Raw genomic sequence first — 19,204 nt, forward strand, 5'->3', positions numbered from 1 at the left:
CAGGTTATTGCTGAATCCAGGGCTGTGTTACAAGTTACTGTGTTGCCATTACCTTACTTGGATAGAAGGAAGTTTCTCTGTTCACCTGTGAGAGAGGGAAGCTTTGAGCAGCCTATCTGTCTCTGGAGGAGTGGTTTCAGCCCAGAAGTTAGTAGTTTATTGGCCATTTTGGGCTAATTTCTATTTCTTTCACTTCCCTCCTATAAAAACCTCATTTGCACAGTTTTTACCCTTGTATTCCGCTCAATTGCCTTCCAGATGTTCTGCAGAGTCTACAGCAGCAGAGAGACAAAAGAGTGAATTTGGAGTGATTAAGTATCACTTTTCTGCTTTTCTTGCTGTCTTGACTAATTCTGCCTAAAACACCATTTTTTTTAGTGAATCTGTGATTCAAAAAGTTTGTTATTGTATACAACTCCACACAGCTCCTCGTGGTGTCCTGCAGAGTGATACAGGCAGCAGAGAGACCCAAGAGAGACTTTTCCAGATTTAAGTATTTTTTTCTCCATTTTTTTGCTCCGACTGCCTTTTCCCGCCTAAAAAGAAGATTTCTAACTGATCTATGCTTTAAAACGTTTAAATTGCATTTGCCTTCTGCTTTTTACAGTTTTTGCACTTGTTTTATATCAATTTAAGTCATTTTTGTATTGTATAACTGTTGTAGGCTACACACTAAAGTGCGCTTGCCTGTTTATAGCATTTACAGAGTTTTCTGTGTGTTTTTCTGCTGTTTCCTGAAAAAAAAAAATCTCTTTTCCCGCCTTTGCTGAAATAGATTAGTCCAGATTTCAGGTTTTGCTGAATTCCGGACTGTGGTATAGTTTCCTGTGTTGCCCATATCCTTACTTGGATAGGAGGAAGTTTCTCTGTTCACCAGTGAGAGTGGGGAGCTTTGAGCAGCCTATCTGTCCCTGGAGGAGTGGTCTCAGCCCTGAAACTAGTAGCTTACTGGCCGTTTTGGGTCAATTCCTATCTCTTTTAGTTTCCCTGCTTTAAAACCCGCATTTGCACAGTTTTGCACGATTTTGTGCATAGCGCAGCATCGGGCAGCGCATCTTAAACAGGTTTAAACTATTCCCAGCTCCACAAAGTCTGCTCTTTACTTTTTCCCTTAGAACTGTTCTAAATCTCAAAGTAAGCACTCTATTTTCATTCTAAAGCCCTGCAGTTGCTCATATAAGTAATCTTATAAGTAAGCACTAATAAACTAAAGCACTACACCCTCTTATACTCCCTTTAAGTACTTGGCTCCCTATTGTTCCTTTTTGATCAGTCAGAAAGTAGTTCCTTATACTATTCTGGCATGTCCAAAAGTCAGTTTTGGGTTTACTCTCCAGTCCAGCTGGTGAATCTGGGAATCTTGAGGCAATGTTACAACTGCCTTATGTACATAGTCCACCCTCTCCTCCTCCCAACAAGCTCAAATATATGTGAGAGATGCAACTATATAGCCAAACTGGAGGCTGAGCTCTCTCGACCCAGTACTGGCGCAGTCATTCAGGAGGAGAAGGTAACCACATACACCACAAATCCAGTCTCACATAGACCTATCGCAAAAGCAAACCAAACACATAAACACACAAAAACATACTCGGAGGCTCTAAATAAAAATCTGCCCAATCAGCAGAGACCTCCAAAGCAGACTTCCAAGCAACCGATACCCCACAACAATACCCACATATGACATAGTTCACAAAGCCAGTGTGCTACACAGTCACAGCCCTTAAGGCTAAATAATACACCTAATACACTTGTAATAGGTGACTCTATTGTCAGACACACTGACGTCCCACTCACCAGGCTGAACAAGGAGAAGGTCACTGTAAGCTGCCTGTCAGATGCCAGGATTCGCCACATAACACAAGCACTCAGGTCACTTCAAAGCAAGTACAAATATGACTCCATCATTGTCCATGCTGGTGTGAATGACCTGAGACATACCTCCCTGGACTACATGAAAAGAGACATAGAGGAGCTCTCTGATCATGTAGCCCAGGCCGGTATGATCCTGACCTTGAGTAGCATCTTACCCTCACCAAGAATGATGCCACAGTATAAAAACAAAATGATCAATTTTAACAATTGGCTAAAGTATTGGTGTCATTCAAAGGGGATCCAGTGTCTGTCAGCCTGGAATGACATGCTCGACAAGCCACGTTGCTTCGCTAGGGACGGTTTGCACCTGTCACCCCTGGGCTTTCGAATACTGGCTTAGGCTCTTGCCACCCTCATAGTGCCTTTTTTAGGCAAGGCTCAAATGACAAACCCACCTCCATAGATAACACAAGGAAAAAGAAACTAAGGGTAATGCTGCTCAATGCCAGAAGTCTAAACCTCAAGATGCACACACTCGAGGCACTCCTCAGTATGGAGAATATCGATATCTGTGCAGTAACAGAAACCTGGTTGAAGGCTCCCGATAGCACCCCAGCACTACCAGGTTATACCTCATACCATGCTTTTTGGCTCCAAAACTCGGACCGAACCACAAAAGGAGCGGGAGTATCCATATTCATCAAAGATACCCACACCTCCAGGTTAGTGGCACTGCACGAAGCATCGGAGACCATCCATGTGCAACTAACAGTGGGCAAAACTGCCTTTCAGTTTGTAGCCTGCTACAGACCACCCTCCCAAACTCAGGAACCCCACTCGGCTTTCCTGAGAACACTGGAGAATATGAAGGTCTCTCCAAACACTATCATATTGGGTGACTTCAACCACCCAAACATAGACTGGGAGCACTATTCAAGCCTCAACACCCTCGCCCAACGGTTCCTAGAATTTATAAACTCAAATGCTATGGAACAACTGGTCACTACTCCCACAAGAGGGGAAAACATATTGGACCTGATCATCACCAACATGGGGACTCTATGTTCCATACCAGAAGTATACCCCTCATTGGTAAGATCTGATCATAAATTAATCTCACTGGACATCCATATCCCATCCCCAACCCCAGCCAAGGAAACCACGATGAAGAACTTCTCAAAAGCAAACTTCACACTTCTCAAAACCGAAGTGGAATCCTTCAAAGCTCCCAGGTCAGTGGAAAATATGGCCCAAACTGCAGAATCCTTTACAAAAGCATTATACGGACACCTACAGGAATGCATGGATCATGCTATCCCAAATAAAACCAAGACTCACTCCTCCAAAAGCAGGAGACCTGTCTGGTGGACCCCAGCCATAAATAAGCTATACAACAGAAGGAGGAAGCTACTACATGATAGAGCAAAATCCCCAAAAGGGAAGGCATCTCTGATCAGTACTAGCAAGAAACTACGATCCCTCATAAAATCATCTAAGGCCAGTTTCGAAAGAAAAATTGCACAAGATGCTAAAGATAATCACAAGGCCTTCTTTAGTTATGGCAGGAACCTGGGTTGCAACTCCCAGATATGCTCTGAGTTAGTGCAAAATGACAAAAATACACTGAACCCACAGACATTGCCAACATCCTGGCAGACAGGTTCAGTGCAAACCTCCCCCCTTCCCTCCCAAAAGAGCAAATGTCTATCCCAACAGAATGTAGCCTCCCTGACATCACAGATGCACAGGTGAGAGCTGCCCCCTCCAAACCAAAAATCACAGCGTCAATGGGACCAGACGGTGTCCCGGGCTGCGTCTTACACGAGCTCCAAGAAGAACTGAACCCTGACATAAAGTCACTAGTCTCAGCCTTACTACAGGATATGTACCCAAGGAATGGTGTACAGCAACAGTGGTCCCGCCACACAAAGGTGGTGCCACAACGGACCCCAGAAACTATTGCCCTACAAGCCTGACTAGCCTGGTCTGCAAAGCTATGGAGCGTATTATCATGGAACTCATAAACAAAGACATTGGGAACCTCCAAACACTGGATCCTACCCAATTCGGCTTTGTTATGGGCAGATCTTGCCTCTTGAACCTGGTTGACTTCTTTGAAACAGTCACCAAGGCCATAGATGAAGGGGAAGGTAGTCCACACAGCCTACCTGGACCTCGCAAAAGCCTTCGACACAATACCCCACTCGGGCATCATAAATAAGCTCACCAGCTTAAATACAACCCCTATGTCACAAGATGGGTTGCAAACTGGCTCAGGGATAGAACCCACATGGTCAGAATTGCAGGTGCCATGTCAGACTCTAAACCAGTTACAAGTGGTGTCCTACAAGGCTCAGTCCTGGGACCTCTCTTGTTCAGTATATATTTCTCTGAGGTACAGGCTAACACGGGAGGACTATGGCTGACCAAGTTCGCAGATGACTGCAAACTGGGTGCCATAATCGACTCGCCAACTGACACAAGCATCCTCCAAAAGGGTCTCACAGAGACGGATATCTGGTGCCAGAGCCATGGCCTAAAGCTAAATGCCAAAAAGTGCATAGTCATCCACTTTGGGAAAAACAAAGTGCCCACTAATTACCACATAGGTGGTAATCCATTAAGTACAGAAGAAGTAATTAGGGATTTGGGGACCCAAGTAGATAGCAATCTCTCCTTTGAAAATCACATTGTCAAAGTGGTTAGAAAGACTTTCTATATAGCCCATCTTATCATGAAAGGGTTCACATCTAGATCAAGAGAGGTCATTGTTCCCCTCTACTCATCACTCATCAGACCCATAATTGAATACAATGCCCCATTTGGGATGTACTTTACCCGACACCTGCAGCAACTGGAAAGACCCCAAAAGTACCTCACCAAGAGGATCAAGGGACTCAAACAGATGCCCTACGCAGTTAGGCTAAAGAAACTCCAGCTCTACTCAGTTGCTTACCACCTACTCAGAGGTGATCTGTGCCTGACGTATAAAGCCATGTCCAAACCAGAATTAATGAACATGCTCCACCTCAGGAAATCCAAATCCCTTAGAGCCACACGCTCCAGGGACTTAAACCTCAGCACAGAAATAAATAGGACATGCTGGGGGGACAGATTCATATCCCAGAGGCTCCCCTCACTCTGGAACAAAATCCCAATCCATGTTAGGCAGAGCCCCTCAATGACCCTCTTCAAGAGAAATCTTGACGAGTGGATGGGAGATTGTAGGTTTACCCTTGGGATCTCTTATGTGTCCCTACTAGACAGAGGCACAGTAAAATAACCTTAAAAGGGCTATCTTCTCTACCTACTATACAGAGGCACAGTCAACTAATCTAAAAGGGTGACGAAAGCCAAACACACTCTGGCTAGGCTTATAAATGCCCTAGGGAAGATAGCCTAGTATCAACCTATGAACCTATGAATATGGCAAGACTGTTGCACTGAGCATTGTGCAAACATTATAATATTGAAGTAGTTGAGAAGCATTGGAAACATGACCCATGAAGCATTATAGAAAATGATGAAGTTTATATCACATGGGACAACTTATTACCATCAGTTCAAAAAATAGATGCGAGAACTACAGATATAGTAGTCCATGAAAAGAAGACAAAAGTAGCATTGATTACTGAAATTGCTACACTCAGTGATTATAGTGTCTTACATACATAGAGACTCAAAGTCATAAAAAAAGCAGGATTTACAGGCAGAAATGAGGGCAATGTGGAAGAAGGGCACCCAGACATTCCACATACTTGAATTCAGAAAGGAAGGAGATTCCAAAGGACTGAATCAACGTAACTGAAAGAGGTGAAGTAAAATGTCACAGGTTAACCCTTGTAAGATCCAGCAATCTATTACAAGATGACCTTTGCTGCCTAGCAGCAGTGTAAGGACACAGCAACAGTTTCAAATAAGTATCACTTATGTATGTTGTTGAAGGTGAATTTAAGAATTTTAAAAGCACATCTGACTGCTAGCTGTAGTCAGTACAGATCCTAAAACCAGGATGGAATTCTATACGTTCTGAGAGTGTCAGTCGATGCTTACTCCAAACAGGCCATATCAGAGTTCCAAAGTTTGAAATAATGACCATTTCAGTAAATGAGGCAGCAAAATCTAGAACATGATCTATAATTGTAAAGTTGGAACTTCTAGCATCTAAACAGGTTTACATTCTTAAACTGGAAATAAGATATTGTGATAACAACTGACACCTAGTCCTATCACTGAATCTGCACAGAACACAAATGTGGGGTATGAATTCCAATGTAATTCCCTATATGTACTCAATAACAGTGCAGTGGTGCAGCAGTAGTGTTGTTGCTTCACAGCAAGAGGTCCTCTGGTTGGATTCTTGGCTGTGGTCCCTTCTGTGTGGAGTCTGCATGTCCTCCCTGCATTCGTGTTGGTTTCCTCTCGGTGCTCCAGTATCCTCTGATTTCACAAAGATATGCATCTTGAGCATTTCTCCCTGGTCCTCCAGTGAAAATTGGATTTTTTCCAAGTTGGACTTTCCTGGTAAACCAATAATAAATAAATAAAAATGAGGAAAACAGAAGAAGTAAAAGTAGATGCTCAGCCAGGTTAAATTTCAAACACTTACGGGGCATCCACTCAAGAATCAAATCCAGGCATCATCACAAGTTAAAATTTCTAAAAGTGTCTATAGAAAAAAGGAATAAGTGAATATTGCCATCATATGGCTGATAACAAAATATCTTCTTACAGTATTTTCCTGAGCAGTAACATATGCATATTGATCAGAAACCAAGGGATGCAGGACTGATTCCTCGAGTACACCACATTCCATTGAGAAGGATTCTGATGAAATTTAACCAGATACTACTCACTATGCCAGAAAGTCTTGAATAAACCCTTCTGTGGCAGTAATAGATAACCTATAGTAAAGTTTCATATGCTTATACTAATTCAATGGTCTATAGTCTCAAAAACCATTGAGAGATCCATCATGACTAAAATCAGGTGATTGTATTGCTCCATCACCACCATGAGGTCATTAAGTACTCTTATGAGCATTGTCTCTGTGCTGTGCTTCAATCATAATTCAAAAAGAGAACGGCACAGTAAACTACAGGATGTGAAATATGAATAGAGTCGCATGTAGACAACCATCTCAATAACCCTTCTCATAAATGAAAGTTTTGAGACAAGGAGGTAAGTCTCCAGTAAGTTTACATTCAGAGGCAGTTGCTAGAAGATCAGGGTAATCAAAACTTTAAATGGATTGAACTAACCACTTGAATGTGGTTCAAGAAAACTGAGAAAGATAATTTGAATCTTTTAGGGCCAAGATCTAAGGTGCAAAAGGCCATCTGCATCTCTGAAATCTTATCATTGACCTCATCATAAGCAATATGGTTAGACTCAACCAACTGTAAGACTAGATTAACCATCTTTGACTCTCAGCAGTACTCTGTGATTAAATCCTGTGGAAAAGACTGTCTTATCATGGAAACCTTTTATGCAAAAACACAAGCTGCTTACTCAGTTTGAGGTTGGGGGTTACTATAATGGTTAAGGTGTTTACCTTGCAGTGACAAAGTACAGGGTTTGATTCTTACCTTTGAAAGGGAAATTGCCTAGGCTTAAAATGTCTCACAATAGCAGCTAGCCAAGTATTTGCTTATGAACCCATGAACCAACATGTGGAGGTAAAAAAGTCTCTAGGTAGCCAGACATACCAAGCAGCTCAGCCTCCTCATTACCCTAAAGTATGCATATCAATGGCTGGATGCAATGGTGATTTCGTAAGACACAAATGCAGTCTAATTTTAAAAGCTCTGCATCTGCTTTCACGCCTAATTCTCATTCAGCATGTTTAGCTTATATAATGCATGACCTACCAAATCTTCATTCCAACCTCCCTGTAGGCTATATGGGTAACCTTCATACCGCCACTAAATTTGCCACCATAATCCAATACGCAGGTGATACCACCCCCATCTGCCCTGCTCCTTCTACCCTCGAACTTCAGGAAAAAAACACAAAAATTGCTGTCAGACATGGAAATCTACCGTGCAGACAATTAACTCATCCTCAACCCCCCCAAAAAAAAACAAAGATCATGGTTTTCAGCAAAAACATGTCAACCTGTAAACATCCTTCACTTACTATTTATTCCTCCAACCAAACTGCTATCAAACAAGTAGATCACACCAAACTCCTTGGTGTCACACAAGAAAATCAACTAAAACTTGACAAACAAATAGCAATAACTATAAAAAGAGTTCACATAAAACTAGGTCACCTCTACAGAGCCAAATCCTACCTCACAAGTGCCTCCAGAGTAGCCTCAGTCAGGTCTTTTCTTCTCTCTAATCTCCTGTGCTAATCACAAATCTTTGCTAATTTACAAAAGACTGACCTAAGCCACCTAGAGTCATGCTACAATAAAATAGCTAAATTTGCTGCCAACATACCCCATAGGGAGCATCACTGCCTAGCCCTAAAAAAGCTTAACTGGATTGAATTACCCAAATTGCTACAACTAAACCAACTCACTGTTGCCCACAACATTTTAACCAAACCAAACTTTTGCCCTGCCCTAATAGACTTAGTTCAAACTAATATTAACCTCAGAGACCTTCGACCCTCTGAAAACTCTTGCTAAAAGTAACCAAATCTGCAAACAGTTCTGGTGACTCACTCTACAAAGTTTACAGGTCTTGGAACCTATTATCCCAGTACATCCTTAAATTTAACAACAACACCAAATTCATGAAAAGTCTAACAGAATACTTCACTGACCACTGGCTGTGTCCCTGCTCCAACCCTGACTAGCAATCCTACTTTTTTACTGCTTCTGACAACTTACATCCTTTCCAACGTTTTACAGCCTACAGATCTTTGAACACACTCAGGTATAGTGTTTCATACCCCAATCTTGCTAATAGCTGTCTGTATTGACTCCATATCTATTGTTTTGAGGATGTATTCCATTGTGCTGTTATGACCTGCCAGTCTGTTTTCTCTGTCTTATTTTTTGCACTTTCTGTACTTTTTGTTTTTGTTCTTGAATTACTTTGCATAATTATTTGTGACTTATATTACTTTGTAAAACTTTTATTTGCTTCTTTATTACTTTGTAAAACTTACTTTTACTTTGTAAAACTTTTATTATTGCATGTGTATGGAGCTTTTCTCCCCGGGTTTCCTCTGAAAAATGGGCTTTCAGCCCAGTCAGACACTTACCCAGTAACAAATGTAAAATAAATAAATGCTGGCATAAAGCCAAGATCAAAGGATGGCTCTTATTTAAACATAACTCCAGGATGCACACAAACTTGGCCAACCTGGTCTAGTACACCAGCACCATAACATGCCATCACCAGTACAGCTGTATCACCTGCATTGACTCCTTAGAGGAGATAACTTGGGATTGTGCATAAGATATCCTGATTTACCGTGCTTAATTCTTGATGTTTTACCACAGCCATCTTAGGACATTTGAGCAGTAGAAGAGCAGCCCTTAATTAAGCAAGATAATGATCTGATCATGAGGTTGGTTCTACCATCAAGCCCATGGTCTCTAAAGCAAGCACTGAATGTCCAAATAAGCAGGTGGAAGTAAAATCTTACCAAATGAAACCAAAGCTAATCAATAACCCTAATAACTCTATAACAAGTTTAAAGATCTCATTGTTGACCCAGAAATAAAATCCTCTAAAAATAATTATTAAAACGATTCATGAACAATACTGAAGAGGAGATGAGAAAAGTCCTGCCAAAATACTTCTAGATAACTTGATTAATGTTATACAAGAAGAAATCTGCAATTCACTCCAGTATTCTGGACATATTGAAAAGAAATAAGCCACTCTCACAGATACATAATTATTAGAGTAAGACTGATGAGAGTGATGTTTCAATTGTCGATGGGACATCGGTGACATTTTGATAAATAGTCATACCTCATTGAGATGCAGTTTCATGGTAAGCCAATTCCTTCTTTCCTCTAAATACTATTTTAGCTCTTATTTCCAAACTTCTATAAGCCATACAGTGGTTCATTTGCCCAACATTATGTAATGGCTAATACTGATAAGAACAACATGACATCAGAGGTTTCAGCCTTCTCTGGGAGAGTAATCCAACCCATTCATGCAGAAATGGTGTGCTTAAACAAAGACAGTCTGACACAACATAACAATAATATTAACACCCACTTGATAACCAGATAGTCCAATTGGGAACACTGTCTTCTTTCAGCGGCGACACAGGACCAATGTCTGATTAGTTTACTAGCTCATGGTCACATAGTTAGCAAATGACAGTGAAGGGAATCAAACGCTGCACCTTAACAACTACAGTTCTCAGACTTAACCTTCCTTGCTAACTGTCAGACATACTCCTAAATGCTACACATACTGTGGGAGGCCACACCATTCTGCTATGGAGTAACATTTTCATTATTGATGTGCAGCTAAAGGGAGAATACAAAACCATGTGACATCACATAAGGTTGCTAAGGTAGAACACAGAACTGGAAATATGCAAGTATTCCTCCCAGGGCTATTCAACCTCTATATGGTATAACAGCCCTACAGAAACCATCAGTATTACTGAAGGAACCCCCTTCACTCCACCTGTTGTCACCATGTAATTTATAATTTTGTAATAATTCTATATTTATAAATTATATGATATACTGACAGAAAGAACTTAAGAAGAAAACTAGTGCATCTATATTATCAAATAAATAAATAAATAAAGCGAAAAATCTAGGATTTGTTGAAAATTGTCCTATCGAATGTAATCTTCCCCATCTCATCTATCTGAATGAAGCAGTCCTTTAATGTTGTTGCATTTTTTATGTACTTTAAGATTACAGTACATGGAAATGTGTTTTTCATCCTTGTAGAGAGTTTTTCTTTCCTCTGCGAAGTTTGTATTTCTAAGTAAAGGTTGGTGGGATAACGCTTCCCAAGTTGGGTATTGCAAGAGCTAGTTTGGTTCCTACAACAATTGCCCTTTGGAACTTTCACCTGCAGGAATGGTGGACGTGTTGTTTGCCATGTTTGTATGAATGTGTGTGCTGTCAGCAGCTTGTACAACACCTTTTAGTTGGGGAGCATAATAAGATATATTGGTAACACTGTAACACAAATCACTTAAGTTGCTTTGAAGTTGTCAAGTGAATGAATTGCACATAAAAAGTAATTATGCATGTGATGGTTTCTGCACTGCTGCTGAATACAGTATTAATTAAGAACAGGAAAACAGACACACATATCCCACTCAGAACAAATTCTCATGTTGGAGGAACATCTATCAAGTGTTTTTGCCAGGTAAAATCAATTGTATAGATATTTGGGAAAAGCTGCGTCTTTCATAAAGCAGTTTAACCTATGGTTCAAGCACATTAAAAGTTAAGGTTCTAGACTTCAGGAAGGCAAGCTTTATCAAAATACAAGGCTGATTCAGAAATGATTTAACAAATAGCTTGCAACTTGGGCAAAGCATATATTTGTAAAGTAAAGAAGTAAGCTAAATGTCTGAATGAATTCAGTCTGATTGCCAAGACAATGGGGCTGGGTGGGGGGGGGGCAACTGTAGCTCTCAAATGTTGTAAGACCATGGGTAACATACAATCTTAAGAAAATATAAAGAGTTGTTGTGTCTTTCGGCTTTTCCCGGTTAGCGGTCGCCACAGCGGAACTCCGGTCTGCTAATGATTGGCAGTAGATTTGTACGTGCTGAGTTGCCAACCCTGACGCACAACCTTCAATGACGTTATGCCCATTCACACGTCTCCACACAGAAGATGCTCTAGCTGAGAATCGAACAAAACAATGTCTTACTGTGAAGCGACAACGCTACCGCAGCACCACCATAAGAAAATATAAAGAGTACAAAATAATAAAAGCAGTGGAAAATGCCAGTTAACATGAATGGAGCAAACCAAACCAACCAGACAAAAAAATAAAAAAAGACAGACAATGGATAAACAGTATATTCAGCCAATAAAGGAGATAAAATCCTTGTTGTATAATTAAGACAGAGAAAGGCAAAGTGGGGGTTGCGAATCAAAACAAAGTGAATGAGATGAGCAGAAAAAATATGCTGAAAAGTATGTCCAAATGAAGGTGAAGGAAAATCAACTCTCTTTCAGTGGTAACCTAAGTTTGATTAGTTATCCAAATAGCAGTGTGACAGAGAGGATGTTGGATGTGAGAATATGTTTGCCAGAGCCTGCTCTTCTTCTTGGTGGGATTATCCCTGAGATATAACTTTTGTAGTGCCTAGCAGCCCCACTCAGTGGAAAACAGGCCCAAAGCAGAAAGGCAGCACTTGTTTGTGTGCATGTGATCAGGTATACAGGTATGAATATGAAAATATGCACATGTGTTTGTGTATACAGGTGTGTCTGTCTGTGTAGGCATCCCTAGATGTCTGCCATGGGCCACATATCCATCACCCTTTAAAAAATAAAACATGTGGGTAATTTTGCAATCTGAAGGAATCTCAGTGCCCTGATATCAGCAATAAAGGCCATCTCCTAAAGTGCTGAAAAAGTAGGGGCATTAGGAGTATATTTTCACTGAGGATTTATAAAGAAGTGGTGGACAGAGGTATTCAAATTTAGAGTCCTAATCACTAGAAGAAAGTAGATTTTATTATTTCAAAGAGGCATGCTCAGGGACTGCAAACTACAAATGTCTTAATCTGATATCTGGTGTGACAAAATTCTTAGAATTACTGCTGAAAATGTAGTATCCTGAAACACATAAGAGTACAGAATCCAGGGCTGGATACATCTCATACCAACCCTTTTTCTGGATTGTCCTGATGAACCGTCTTTCATTTTATTGTTTTAAGTGTATCATTTTTTTATTGTATTTCATTGTAATGGCAGCTGAGTATTTTGGTTTGTTTTCTTCTTTTTTTATGCATACTAGAGTCCTAACACAATAGATGGTCCTTTGGCACTTGGCTATTTGGTGCAGTCTGTAATGCAACTCTGACGCTGTGTGTGGGAGTTAAGGAGAAGGAAGAACTGATGGAACTGCTCCTACATTTATAACAGATTCCTTGAAAAACTTGTATTTCCATTAAATTACAATGTGCATGACTGCATGCAAAGACGCCTCTAAGTAATCATGCATCCGTCTAATAACTTTGGAAACCACACCCAGTGTAGCCTTAAGTGTGACAGTAACAAATAGGCAGGAAAATCAGTAGCTCCCCACACACTATTATATGTCGTGCATGTAGATTCACTTATATTAGGACTTCCAGTGCAGTCTTATCTAGTTGCAGCAGCATGTTAAACATATGGTTATTTGATTCACAGGGATTGTTTTTGCAGTCTGTAGTTATACATCTGTGAATATATTAGTCAAAAGACATGCATGCACACATGCACACATACCCACACCTACTCACACCTTGAATACAAAACCAAGCTAGTACATGAAGTTACTGGAATGATCATTAAAGATCTTTATTTTCATGTTTCAGTCTACTATTTTTGCAACACATGGAAATATATAATCATTTATTTAAGCCATCTGATTTCAAAATATCTCACTCACTAAGTAATACATCTACTGACTCATTACAAAGAGGTATCTGCAGAAATAGAAAAAAAAAACATGTCTAAACCTGTGTTGTTACACTTACCCTTATACATTGTTACAGTAACCTATTGGAATAAAAGGCCTGAAGTTAGCCAAATGTTTATACATACGGCTGTCTTTGTGCAGAGAGAGAGAGAGAAAGAAAGAGAGAGAGAGAGAGTCTGTATACTTATTTGACAGGCAACATTACAAGCAAACTGTGTATTATTCTTTTTCAAATGAGAGATGTTAAAAGATATGTGTGGTAAAAGCAGAAAAGCAGTAACACCAATCCTGAGTTTGTCCCTAGGAATCCAGCATAAAAGTACATTCTCTTCCTGATAAACAACCAAGAAAGCATTGTTGACAAAATCAGTGAGAACTGCAGCCTGAGCCTTTCTTGTTCTTGGTAAGTCAGTAAGCCTACTGATCATTCCAAATGCCCATCCCAAATACACACACACATACACACTCACCATCTCACTTCTTCTGCTTTCTCTGTATCTAAACAACATTTCACATTTGCAAGCTTAGTCACATCTTTGTAGTACTTGTCAGATGGTTACAATTATTGTGTATGTGTGCGTGTGCGTGTGTGTGTGTGCGTGTGTGTGTGTGTGTGTGTGTGTGTGTGTGTGTGCGCATGTGTGTATGTGTGTGTGCGTGTGTGTGTGTGTGTGTGTGTGTGTGTGTGTGTGTGTGTGTATGTGTGTGTGTATATGTGTGTGTGTGTGTGTGTGTGTGTGTGTGTGTGTGTGTGTGTGTCTTTGATTCCATGTGATTTCAAGTGTGTGTGTGTGTGTGTGTGTGTGTGTGTGTGTGTGTGTGTGTGTGTGTGTGTGTGTGTGTGTGTGTTTGCATGGGGTTATAAAAAAGAATATATGTATGGATCTGCTGCACACATCACAACTGAACAGTTAGCCTTTTCATTTTTATTGTAGAAAACACAGTATCTAAAGCAACAGGGCTAAGCTGTTTGCTGTGTATGCCCCTTGGAGGTAACTGAGGTCATGCAACAATACAGTGACATGGAAAACATTTTTACACCTAAAACAGGAAAATATACTGTACCACCTGCAAAACTAATCAGCATCTTTATTAAAAAAAATCTGATGAAAACAATATGCCTTACCTAGCTCTGAAAGTGTTCTGCAGTGCTTTTGTCTCAGTCTCTTTTTCTGTCGTTCACCTCTCGTTCCTTCAGTCAGTGCAAATGAATAGAGGACAGCTCCCAACATCAGCACCACATAGCCTGGCTAACAACCATGACATCACCTCCCAGCTATTTCATTGGTTGACAGATAAGCAGTCTCCTGATTGGAAAGCATCCTCTGGAGAAGATGGGCTTGCCTGAGTAACCCTTCAGAGAAGCAGTGAGTCATACAGGGTGAGATAATCACAGCATTAACATGCAGAAGAAGCTGGGGGAGGGGAAGGATGCAGGGAAGCGCCTTTCATGAGATTAAAATGGCTTAAGAAAAAAATAAATTTATGTAAAGATAAATGCTTTAAAAAGATGAGCATTGCAGATATTTAACAATCGTGGTAAAAAAAACAGTTAATACTTTCTCATCAAAGCACAGATACATTTAGCTTCGTGAGATCTGAGAACATATCAGACTGTATTATAACAGTTATTCACATTTGCTGAAGTAATACATGGGTTCCTTTAAATTATTTGATTGGAAATACATATACCTTAAATCATTTTACATGAGCAGCTCTAGAATAAGTTTAACTGCACAGATCCAAACTGGTCTGTTGATGCTTCAAAAGAAACACCTTAATACAGCAGTGTATTTAAATGAAAACAAAAAAATGCAGCCTTAATTCAGGTAATTGCTAATATGCTTGGTATAAAAGAAATACATAGACCTCCATAGGAAAGATGTACAGCTGTTCCCAGTGCTTTGTAACCATTTATACCGCAATGTGATGAGCAAAGAAAAAAACATGTAGATTTGAAAACAAGATTTTGCAGCTTGCACAGAGATAGAAAAATGTGAACCAAAACATGGTGACTGATCTGCATCTTCATTATGTACTTGTTAACTAAAATGGATTTTTGGCATTTCTAAACCTGAGTAAATCTGTTCTTTCTACAGATGAGTTCAGTCATGCTTCATATTTACCCACACTTTGTAATTTAGTATTCTGGCATTATAGTAAGTAAAGTGAAATTAAAACAGAAGTTAGTATGAACTGCAATTATTTTATTTGAGATTCACAAAAATATTAAAATAACTGCTCAAACAACAAAACAATAGTTTTAAAATGTGAAATGTGAAATTATCACAAAATCTAAAGAAGAGAAATATAAATGTTAGTTATACTACTTCTGTATTTATAGTATTATTGAAATCTATTACATCAATACACATTTTAAGTATTATTATTCATTATAAGCACATGCCCTGGTCTAAAGTAGAGCTTGTGGTATCACACGTGCACATCACTATAGCAACAGTTTACAAGCAGACCTTGAGTAAAGATGGTTATAGTGACAAATGGTAGGGTTTGCCAACAAGATACAAAAAAGTCACCAGACTGGTTAAACCCAGGGTTGGATTTTGTTATTATTTTATGTATTTATTTATTTTACATTTGTTAACCAGGTTAGTCTGTCTGAGCTTTTGGCTCATTTTTAGCAGAGACCCAAGGAGAACAGCTCCACATAGTACAATTTTGATTAGCATTTTTGACATACTTCATGCAAAGAATTTTGTAAGAAAAGCTTGCAACATTAAAGAGAGAAAATAAACTTTCAAAGTTAAGACAGTACAGCATTATATACAGATTCATGAAATTATTATTATTTTTTTTAAATGAGACTCATACTATATCTGGATACTAAAGAATTAGGACAAACCCATTAAGTCATACATGTCATAATGTAGGCATTTGCATTGCCTGAGCTGTTACAAAGTAAAACTCATGCCATCTTACAGTAATTCAGAAACATTTTTGACTTTCTAGAGTGGGACACTTAGCTGTCAGCATACTGCTAATGAATGAAACATTGTTTCAAAAGTGACAATTTTTGACATAATTCTACTGGTGATTAGGTTTTACAATGCGAAGGGCATTTAGTCCATGTGGTATACAAAAGTAGGCTTTAAATCATCAATTTTCATGCATAGCAACATATAACTACTGTAATGGGCAGAGGATATTTATACAAAATAAATATACAAAGTTATAAATGATAAAAACAGTTAATATAGAGGGATTATGATTGGGTCCTTGCTCATAGCAAACTCATGTGTTTGAGATATGGCTGCCAAAAACTTCAATTCAAGAGGGATGGAAATAAAACAAGGTAGCATATTTTTCCACACAGATCAAAGCAACTTGACAAGAGGTCGTTGAATATGTATGGACATGGGAGGAAATAGAGAAGAAAGATAAACCCCGGGATATATGAAGCTTGTGCCAGGCGCAGGTGTAGTGTTGGTGTTTTAACACCAAATATGGCTGCCGACCGATCCAGGTATGAGCTGTTTCAACGTGCACTACTAGCACAGCTCACGGTGCTTGTATGCTAATTACCCCATGTACAGCAGTGAAGCATGCAAATGAAGGTATATAGCGATTCATGAAGTGGTGCAGGCATAGTGTAGGCATGCAGAAATGTAAACCAATAAAAACGGTTGACATTTTTTCAAACAGAACATCGGAGCCATGAAAGCAGACCAAACTTATGTATTACAATGTTAACATATACCAATGGCTAAATATATAGCCAATGGCATAAAAAAACACGCACAACACATAAAAAATAACATTTAATGTCATGGCCACATCACACTAACGCAAAGTACAGCTACAGTGCATGGGTGCGCAAACGGGAACACAAGGAAAATATATTTAGATGTCATAAAACTGCAATGTAACACAAACCATGATTTCGCCATAATAGTCAATGGTACGCATACTACACCACGACCAAGGCGCAAAGGTTGCTAAGGGTGTGTGACAGTGTTCCGCGCGGTAACTAGGAATTAGTAGTCAATGCCATGCAAATGAGTCAAGTAATACTGAATAGCAAACGTCCCACTGGCGTAAGGATGTACCACATGGCGCAGAGTTACAACACCGAGGAGTGGCCTGGAGGTAAACATGACATCATGAGAGGTGTGCGTCACCATAGCTGTAAGCACACTGGAGCATTGGTAATCCGGGTTGCCTGTTGCTAAGCAAAGCCGGAGGATAGGGATGTGTACCTAACCATAGCTATGCTTAGCTGAGAGTACACAAGGTGACTGAAAGTGCATGTGAACGTGGATGAAAATGCACTCAAAAGCAGGAAACCATGAGCGCAACTTAGGTGAAACAGGAAGGTTACGGGAAGACAATAAGGAAATGCTGCAGCATGGTAATTGGAGTACAAATGAGTAATTAACACCTAGAAACTCACAGTGGTCCATAGACAACAACTAACAAGGCTGCTAGCAGCTACCTGCAGAACAGGAAAGGGGAGGTGCCGTACAACAAAGAAAAGAGAACTGTCCCAGCAGAACAAAGCAAACTTACTGTAGATCAGCTACATAACACATTTCCCAACACAATCCTGGGTTGTGGAAGCACAAAACAAGAAAGATGGCAGCTGGATGAATGCCTGACAATGGGAGGTGAATTGGGTTGAAAATAGAAGTAAAGGGCAATAGATGAATCACGGCAGACAAGCATAAGTCAACACTGAAGCCCCTACAATAGCAGTACCTGCTGGAAAACCAATAATTAAGATACCCTGCAGCTGGAATAGCACAAACACACCCAATTACACCAGCATCATCCATTGCACAATAGTATAAGGTGTGAAAGCCCCACACACACACTTGTGTATTCCCAGACACTCTGCACCATTGGTGTATACAGATTGGGAACTTTTAATATGTATATGTTAGGGGCTGCCATAGCTTTGATTCACCAGCAGTGCTGGAGACTGACAGTGGTGTGGAGGATGATGCTGACAACCATTTCAGGTACCGGAGGCGGATATGAGTGTTCAGACCCAGGGTAACCTACCAGGGGCTACATGATCTGGAGATAGTAGAGCGTTACAGCGTGGACAGTGACATCATACAGCAACCTGTTGAGCTGTGCTGGCCACACCTCAGAGCCAGAAGTAACAGAGGGGAACCTATCCCAGTGGACACGACGGTATGTGTAAGCTTGAGAATGCTAGCCACAGGTACCTTCCAAAGGCCAACTGGGGATATCATGGGGATCTCACAGGCATCAGCATCCAGGGTACTCCACCAGTTATTGGATGCCGTGTTACCACATGCCAATGAGCACATACACTTCCCCCAAATGCAGGAGGAGGTGGCCAGCAATATGCATCTCTTCCACCATGTGGCGAACTACCCAGAGGTAGTGGGTGCAATAGACTGCATGCACATACACATCAAGTCACCACCTGGTGAGCAGGGTAGGCACTACATTAACCGCAAGGGATTCCCCTCCAGCAACCGCCAATCATGTGCAATGTCCAGGGCATTATCATGGATGTGTGTGCCAGCAGTCCTGGAAGCTATCACGACTCCCACATCTGGCATGCCTCACAGCTGTATCGGGGGGGACATCCCATATGGCCACCTGGTAAGGGATGCTGGCTATGCACTGGAACCGTGGATGATGACACCCATCAGAAATGCACACACAGCCATGCAAGAACACCATAATGAGGCACATGCAGAAACCAGAATCATCATAGAGCGCTATGCTGAAATCATGGTTCCATTGCTTGGACATATCTGGTGAAGCCTTGCAGTACTCTCCAGGAACGTGTGCCCACATCT

The 19,204-nt window shown here is 40.4% G+C and overlaps 1 protein-coding gene across 3 annotated transcripts in view; it reads right to left on the minus strand.

Annotated features, from left to right (window-relative positions):
* The window catches only part of STMN4 (stathmin 4), a 190,512-nt gene extending 175,870 nt beyond the window's left edge, over nucleotides 1-14,642 (minus strand). The window contains exon 1 of one of the 3 annotated variants that reach the window (XM_044062618.1): nucleotides 14,533-14,641. The gene's annotated coding sequence lies outside the window, so the exon portion shown is untranslated. Of the gene's footprint in view, nucleotides 1-14,532 lie in introns of all 3 variants that reach the window. The other 2 variants (XM_044062615.1, XM_044062616.1) reach the window with 2 other exon arrangements.
* Between the last annotated feature and the right edge of the window lie 4,562 nt (nucleotides 14,643-19,204).

Source organism: Protopterus annectens, chromosome 2.part1 (assembly GCF_019279795.1).
Source record: "Protopterus annectens isolate FY-2018-M chromosome 2.part1, PAN1.0, whole genome shotgun sequence".
Taxonomy (NCBI): domain Eukaryota; kingdom Metazoa; phylum Chordata; order Ceratodontiformes; family Protopteridae; genus Protopterus; species Protopterus annectens.